Here is an 8,044-nt window from a genome sequence, read left to right as displayed (position 1 = left end):
CCCCCAATTCCCACCTCTACAGATAATGGGTAGCTGATGTGTTTACAGTTACCTATAAAGTGTAATCCCATGCACATATCTTATGTTTTTATTGTTGTATTTTGCTGTCTCTGTGATTGCCATCAACCTTTAAGGCTGTAGTAAAAACAATAGATTACAATACAGAGGTGGACAGTGATCAGGAAACAGTAACAGCCTAGTTTTAAATATACCAAAATTCAGACTTTTGACCAAAATATTTATTAATTTAGAAATTTTATTTCACCAACATGTTATATAGAGACTGGATAGATGTATTAAACTAGAGAGATCTCCATATACATGGAACACATAAGAAATCTTTAGGTACATCTTTTTAAAAATTAATGTTTATTGGAGTATATTTGCTTTACAATATTGTATTAGTTTCTATTGCATAGATTCCCTGGTGACTTAGATGTAAAGAATCTGCCTGCAATGCAGGAGACCTGGGTTCAATCCCTGGGTAAGTAAGATCCCTTGAAGAAGAGAATGGCAACTCACTTCAGTATTCTTGACTGGCCTATCCCATGTACAGGATCCTGGAAGGCTACAGTTCATGGGGTTGCAAAGAGTGGGACACCACCAAATAACTAACTCTTACACTGTATGGCAAATTAAATCAGATATACATTTGCATATACCCCCTCTCTTTTGTATTTCCTTTAAGTGCACCTTGAGCTTATATACTCGAGGGTCTTGTATACTCTTGTGTCTTTGAGAAAGCAGAGACAGCAGCGCAGATCAGAGAAAGGGTTGCTGTTTGGAGCCTGGGATGGCAGTTTTGAACATGATTCAAGTGTATATGTGATCTTGGGCAAGTTGTTCTTCATTGAGCATGTGTCCACATCTGTAAAATGAAATTATTAACATCTAAACTTTGATGACAGCTTGTAAGTAATTCAGATAGGTGAAGAATAAAAAGCACCTGGCTTAATAGATAGTAGTTGATTGAAATATTATAATTTTTCTATGAAAGTATTTTCTATGAAAATATAATTTTCTGTGAAACTTTTTCTAAATTTTAAGGAGAACAATCTATTCTCTCCCTAACCTCATACATTCACTTCCCCCACCTCTGACAAAAAGTTATCATATTAGAGGCAAAACTAGTGGCTCTCATAGGAATGGGTAGATTTATGCTTACTCTTGTGCTCTGTGTTAGCGTCTCTTATTTAGGACCCTAGATGGTCATCCTCTAAAAACAGGAAATTCTCAGTGACAAATAAATTAGTCTAGTCCTCCACCGAGAGCAGCAAATTCCCTGCTTTGAAAGATTTCCTTGGCTTCTAACAAAAATATGCATGCTGCTAGTTTCTTTCCACAGCACTCGCCCTACCCAAGAGAATATTTATCATCTTTAAAACTAAGTTGCTGTGAGTTGCTGTGTCTATCCTACCACCGAGCCTTGGAGAACACTCCAAAACTACTCGCAGATGCAGGGGTACACCACAGGCTTTTAACTAGCATTTTTAAGGCCACTAGTCAAGATCTAGATCTAGTTGATATCAGGAAGTCTAAACAATTCCACACCAATATGCCCACCCTTTTGCTTTAATAATTACGTGAGATTTTTTTCATCTTAGCAATAATGGGATTTTGCCAGGCTCTCTGCCCCAAACCATTCTTGTGTCATATCTCATAGGTACCTTATAACATTTCATCATTCAATTTTTTTTTTTTTTACATTTTATACCTATTTATTTACTTGGTTGCATCAGGTCTTGGTTGCGTCACATGGGATTTTTCTTTTTTTCTTTTTCTCTTCATTTATTTTTAATAGGAAAATTGCAGAATGCAACTCAAGTATATTTTCCTGAACTGTTCCATAGCAATTATGTCTAACCCAGGCTGCTGGATAATTCTTTTCTTTTTCTCCACTTTTTAAAAATAGTTAAAACATTTTGGGGTTTATTTCCACTTTTATGTATGCTCAGTATTTAAAATGTTCACAAGATATAAGCTTTAAGAACATTTTAAAATCATTTATCAGCTCAGTAATTGCACAAAACCTGAAATTCTCTACCACTTTGTGGTTCTGTGTAGCCCATATTTAACTATAGGATTTCTTTTATTGAAAGAAGCGCATGTTTAGAGTTGATGTGGGTCTGCTGCCCTAATCCAATAAAACCTTTCCAGTAGGAAAGTCATTGGAGTTTTGACATGATTGGCGTAAGTGTCTAATAAGGCATCCTGGAAGGAGTATTAATATTTAAAATAGTCCTGATTTCTGTGTGCAGGAAATTCCATCTGTGGCAATTAGCTGGGAATGATTGCACATATATTGGAGTCACCCTGAATTGGTTTTCTCAATCACAGAATGACTCCATGGGCCAACTTCAATTGGCTTTAACATTTTCCTATTAATATAAGTACAGAGGTTAAAAATGGTATGACCTATTTGTTCTTTAATGTCTTTAGTTGAACATAAAACATTAATAATTTCTAGTGAAAAGCCTTTCAGTGTTATATAGCCAAGCAAATAAATAGCTCTGGGACCTTGGGAATTGACTTAAAACCATCGTTATGTTTTAAGTAAAACCTACTTTTGCTATTGTCTTTAAAATTAACCAATCACTCCTTTATATTTTACCAAAGATAAATGGTTTAAAATTATTCATTTTTCCCAATTAGCTTTAAAACACTTCAGTCACTATAAAAATCTTACTGTCACCTTAACCATAAAATATATATTTTGTAAAATAATTTCTTCCTAATCAATTCATAAAACATGTAAAATTTAGTGTTCCATCTAGTTTCAACAATTGAAATGATATGTATGGAGAAGCAGGAAAGAACTACATATTGAAATTTCCAGAAGGGAAAACATAGATCATTTTCTTCTGATTCAGTAAATGCAGTTCTCTTACAATGACTTAAGAAAACAATGTTTTATCAGAGTGGGTGGGGAAGAGGGTTTGCAGTTGTTGGATTTAGAGTCAGGAGGTCATATATATGAGTTATGTCTGTGTATGTGTGTGTGTGTATATATGTACATATATATATATATATATATACATATATATATATATATATGAGAGAGAGAGAGAGAGAGAGAGAAAGAGAGAGAGAGAGAATGTTTGTCCTTATGGAGAATAATTATATATTTATTCACTAAGCTTTACATCTGTTATGTGATCAGAGTTGCTATTAGTGAAGCAAGGAACGACCATGGAACTGGGTTTACCATCTTGGGATGCAGCAGTTCAAGCATGAAACTAGTTCTATGTGACGGGAAGGTTAACAGAAGGGACATGGATGAGCTATGAAATTCAGAACAGCATCATCAATTCAGAATAATTATAGAGGCTGTCACCACACATATCTGACTTCAGATCTCCAGGTCTAACCTATTAAGAAAGGCCTATTCTGATTCTCAGTCTCACAAAAGCACAGTACATTATCAACTATTTGACTTTAATGCATGTCTGTGCTCTTACATATAGGCAGCTTTTTAAGTGATGTTAATTGAGAAATACTAAATGATGCGCTGTTCTATTCTATCTTCAATAACAGTGTTTACTAACATTTGTTTCCAGCTGTTTCTGAGACTCTAATGAAATTTACATGTATTATTTTATCCACTATTCACTTATTTTTTAAAAATCTTGGTGTTAAGAGAAAGAGTTTATAATAGTAAGACCATATAAGTAGTTTGAAATGATCAGGATAAGGGAAAAAAAGCAAAATGCTTTTTAGAAAGAAAATGTTCATTTTTAAAAATTTATTTATTTTTTAATTGAAGGATAATTGCTTTACAGAATTTTGCTGTTTTCTGTCAAACCTTGATGTGAATCAGCCATAGGTATACACATCAGTTCAGTTCAGTTCAGTCATTCAGTCGTGTCCGACTCTTTGCGACCCCATGGACTGCAGCACTCCAGGCCTCCCTGTCCATCACCAACTCCTGGAGTTTACTCAAACTCATGCCCATTGAGTCGGTGATGCCATCCAGCCATCTCATCCTCTGTCATCCCCTTCTCCTCCTGCCCCAAGTCCCTCCCCCTTTTGAACCTCCCTCCCATCTCCCTCCCCGTCCCAGACCTCGAGGTTAATACAGGGCCCCTGTTTGAGTTTCCTGAATCATATAGCAAGTTCCCATTGGCTGTCTACTTCATATATGGTAATGTAAGTTTCCATGTTACTCTTTCCATACATCTCACCCGCTTTTTCCCTCTCCCTATGTCCATAAGTCTATTCTTTATGTCCATTTCTGCATTGTAAATAAATAAATTCCTGTAAATAAATTCCTGTAAATAAATTCCTCAGAATGATTTTTCTAGATTCTGTATATATGCATTATAAAATGGTATTTATCTCTTTCTGACTCACTTCACTCTGTATAATAAGTTCTAGGTTCATCCACCTAATTAGAACTGACTCAAATGCATTCTTTTTATGGCTGAGTAGTATTCCATTGTGTATATATACCACAACTTCTTTATCCATTCATCTATTGATGGATATTTAGGTTGCTTCCATGTTCTAGCTGTTGTAAATAGTGTTGCAATGAACAATGGGGTACACATGTCTTTTTCAATTTTGGTTTCCTCAGGGTATAAGCCTAGGAGTGGGATTGCTGGATCAAATGGTGGTTTTATTCCTAGTTTTTTAAGGAATCTCCATACCATCTTCCATAGTGGCTCTATCAATTTACATTCCCACCAACAGTGCAAGAGCATTCTCTTTTTTCCACACCATCTCCAGCATTTACTGTTTGTAAACATTTTGATGATGGCCATTCAGACTGGTGTGAGGTGATATGTCATTGTAGTTTTGATTTGCATCACCCTAATAATGAGTGATATTGAGCATCTTTTTCTGTGTTTGTTAACCATTTGTATTTCTTCTTTGGAGAAATGACTGTTTAGGTCTTTTCCCCACTTTTTGATTGGGTTGTTTGTTTTTCTGGTATATGAGCTGTTTGTATGTTTTGGAAATTAATCATTTGTCAGTTGTTTCATTTGCTGTTATTTCCTCCCATTCTGAGGGCTGTCTTTTCACCTGGCTTATGGTTGCCTTTGCTGTGCAAAAGCTTTTAAGTTTAATCAGGTCCCACTTCTTAGTTTTTGTTTTTATTTCCATTACTCTAGGATATGGGTCATAGAGGATCTTGCTTTGATTTATGTCATTGAGTGTTCTGCCTGTTGTTCTCCTCTAAGAATTTTATAGTTTCTGGTCTTGCATTTAGGTCTTTAATCCACTTTGAGATTATCTTAGAGTACAGTGTTAGGAAGTATTCTAATTTCATTCTTTTACATATAGTTGTACAGTTTACCCAGCACTATTTGTTGAAGAGGCTGTTTTTACCCCATTGTATAGGCTTGCCTCTTTTGTCAAAAGCAAGATACCCATAGGTACATGGATTTATTTCTGGGCTTTCTATCTTGTTCCATTTGTCTATATTTCTGTTTTTGTGCCGATACCATATTGTCTTGATGACTGTAGCTTTGTAGTATAATCTGAAGTCAGAAAGGTTGATTCCTTCAGCTCCATTCTTCTTTCTCAGACTGCTTTGGCTTATTCGGGGTCTTTGTGTTTCCATATGAATTGTGAAATTTTTTGTTCTAGTTCTATGAAAAATTCCATTGGTAATTTTATAGGGATCACATCAAATCTGTAGACTGTGTTTGGTAATATAGTCCTTTCACAATACTGATTCATCCTACCCAAGAACATGGAATATTTCTCTGTCACTTTATATCACCTTTGATTTCTTTCATTAGTGTCTTATAATTTGCTGTGTACAGTTCTTTTGTCTCCTTAAGTAAGTTTATTCCTAGATATCTAATTCTTTTTGTTGCAATTGTGTTTGAGGTCTCCTTTTCCCAGTCTTCACGGTTGAATTCTTTCTTCCTTTTGATTTCTGTCTTCCGAAGATTGGTCCAGGGTGAGATTTATGCTGAGCTTTTTTTTTGTTTGTTTGTTTGTTTTTCCTCTGATGGGGAAGGCTGAGTGAGGTGGTAATACTGTCTGCTGATGACTGGGTTCATGTTTTTGTTTGTTTGTTGTTTAGATGAGGCATCCTGCACAGGATGCTACTGGTGCTTGGGTGATGCTGGGTCTTGTATTCAAGTGGCTTCCTTTGTGTGAGTTCTCACTCTTTGATACTCACTAGGATCTCTCTGGTAGTCTAGGGTCTTGGAATCAGTGCTCCCATTCTGAAGGGCTTGATCTCTCCCTAGGATGCCCTCCAACAGTGTGCTGGTCTCTGGACCTGCTGTGGGGGCAGCTCAGATTCTAATCCTGTCTTACTCCTGTGTGTTCTTGCCTCCAATATCCACAGCTATCAGAACTAGTGTGTTTTCTTTTGTGGGAGCTCTCAACATCCTTTTATATATTCTGTAGACACAGACTGTGCCTAGTTGATCATGTGGATTTAATCTGCAGCTTGTGCCGCTGGTGGGAAGGTTTCGGATCTTCTTCCTTAGCCACACTGCCCCTGGGTTTCAATTGTGGTTTTACTTCCATCTCTGCATGTGGGTCATCCACTGGGGTTTGCTCCTGAGGCTGCCCTGGAGGACTTAGGTGAGGGCCAGGTATGGAGATGGTGCAACTGCTTGAAATGGCAGGGGTTCTGGCAGCACCAAGTTCTCAGGGGAATTGGCAGCAGCAGGAAATATTGTGCTCTAGGAGTGTATGGCAACCAGTATTGGCCAATATGCTCCAGTGTTCTTGCCTGGAGAACCCCGCTGACAGAGAAGTCTGGCAGGCCACAGTCCACAGGGTTGCAAACAGCTGGACACGACCTAAGCAACCATGTGTGTCTAGGTGCAAGTCTTTGCCTGTGGCAGCTCTGCCCCAGTGAGGGTTGAGTGGGAAGGCAGTGCAGCTGCTTGGCTTGCTGGGATCCTAGAGGCTCCAAGTGTTCAGAGACATGGACTGCGTCCACTGCAGGAGTTATGGCCCTGTCAGAGTCTCTTTTGAGCCTCTTGTAGCTGGCAATCAGAAGGCCTCTTTGGCCACTCTGTCTCTGCAGCTCTTCCCATTCAGGCACTTAGAGGGCTCCCTTGCCTGGGGTGGTTCTCTGTTGTTTGGCTCATCAGCACATAGAGGGGCCCCCTGGGTTGGATCCTACTCTGTAGTTCAGTGCACCAGGCTTTTTTTTTTAATTTTTATTAGTTGGAGGCTAATTACTTTACATCATTACAGTAGTTTTTGTTATACATTGATATGAATTAGCCATGGATTTACATGTATTCCCCATCCCGGTCCCCCCTCCCACCTCCCTCTCCACCCGATCCCTCTGGGTCTTCCCAGTGCACCAGGCCCGAGCACTTGTCTCATGTACCCAACCTGAGCTGGTTATCCGTTTCACCCTAGATAATATACATGTTTCAATGCTGTTCTCCTGAAACATCCCACCCTCGCCTTCTCCCAGAGTCCACAAGTCTATTCCATACATCTGAGTCTCTTTTTCTGTTGAAGCAACCCAGACGCCCATCAGCAGACGAATGGATGAGGAAGCTGTGGTACATATACACCATGGAATATTACTCAGCCATTAAAAAGAATTCATTTGCACCAGGCGTTTGATGGGCCAGGCTCTCTGTTGTTCAGCTGCCAATGCTGGCGTGTCGGGGGAGAGAGGCTACGGTGATGGCTCCACCCCCTGTGAGTGACTCAGCAGTATTGTCTTGCTTCTGTGGCTGCCTGGCTTTCCTCCACGGGCATTTCCCACCACAATCTCCCCCCTCACATCCCCTCCATCTATCTCTCCACAATCAACAGCAGCCCTCACCCTGGGATTGCTCCATAATCCCTAAACTCCAACTCCCAGTCACAGTGCCTTCTGGTGACCCGCATCCCTGTCCAGGGTATGTATGGCTGCAGCAAGGACTGTCTGATTCTCATTCCATTTAGGCTGCCACAGATCAGCTGTTTCACTCTCAGCCTTAAATGTTTCTCCTCTGACACAGACAGTTGCCCCAATGTGGGGATTGAACCCCTGCTTCAGTTCCCCCACCCACTGAGGGCAGGTCCAGTCCTACTAACACTCCTGTTTTTCCCCCTAGCTCCTTCCTCC

The 8,044-nt window shown here is 39.3% G+C and overlaps 1 long non-coding RNA gene across 1 annotated transcript in view; it reads right to left on the bottom strand.

Moving 5' to 3' along the window:
* Positions 1-296: 296 nt before the first annotated feature.
* Positions 297-8,044, bottom strand: part of LOC139032218 (uncharacterized) — a 483,796-nt gene continuing 476,048 nt past the window's right edge. The window contains exon 4 of the long non-coding RNA XR_011484741.1: positions 297-868. This is a non-coding gene — a long non-coding RNA (uncharacterized lncRNA). The remainder of the gene's footprint in view (positions 869-8,044) is intronic.

This window comes from Odocoileus virginianus, chromosome 3, assembly GCF_023699985.2.
Source record: "Odocoileus virginianus isolate 20LAN1187 ecotype Illinois chromosome 3, Ovbor_1.2, whole genome shotgun sequence".
Lineage (NCBI taxonomy): Eukaryota > Metazoa > Chordata > Mammalia > Artiodactyla > Cervidae > Odocoileus > Odocoileus virginianus.
Note: the sequence above shows the minus strand (reverse complement) of the source record. Positions and strands in the feature narration are given on the sequence as shown.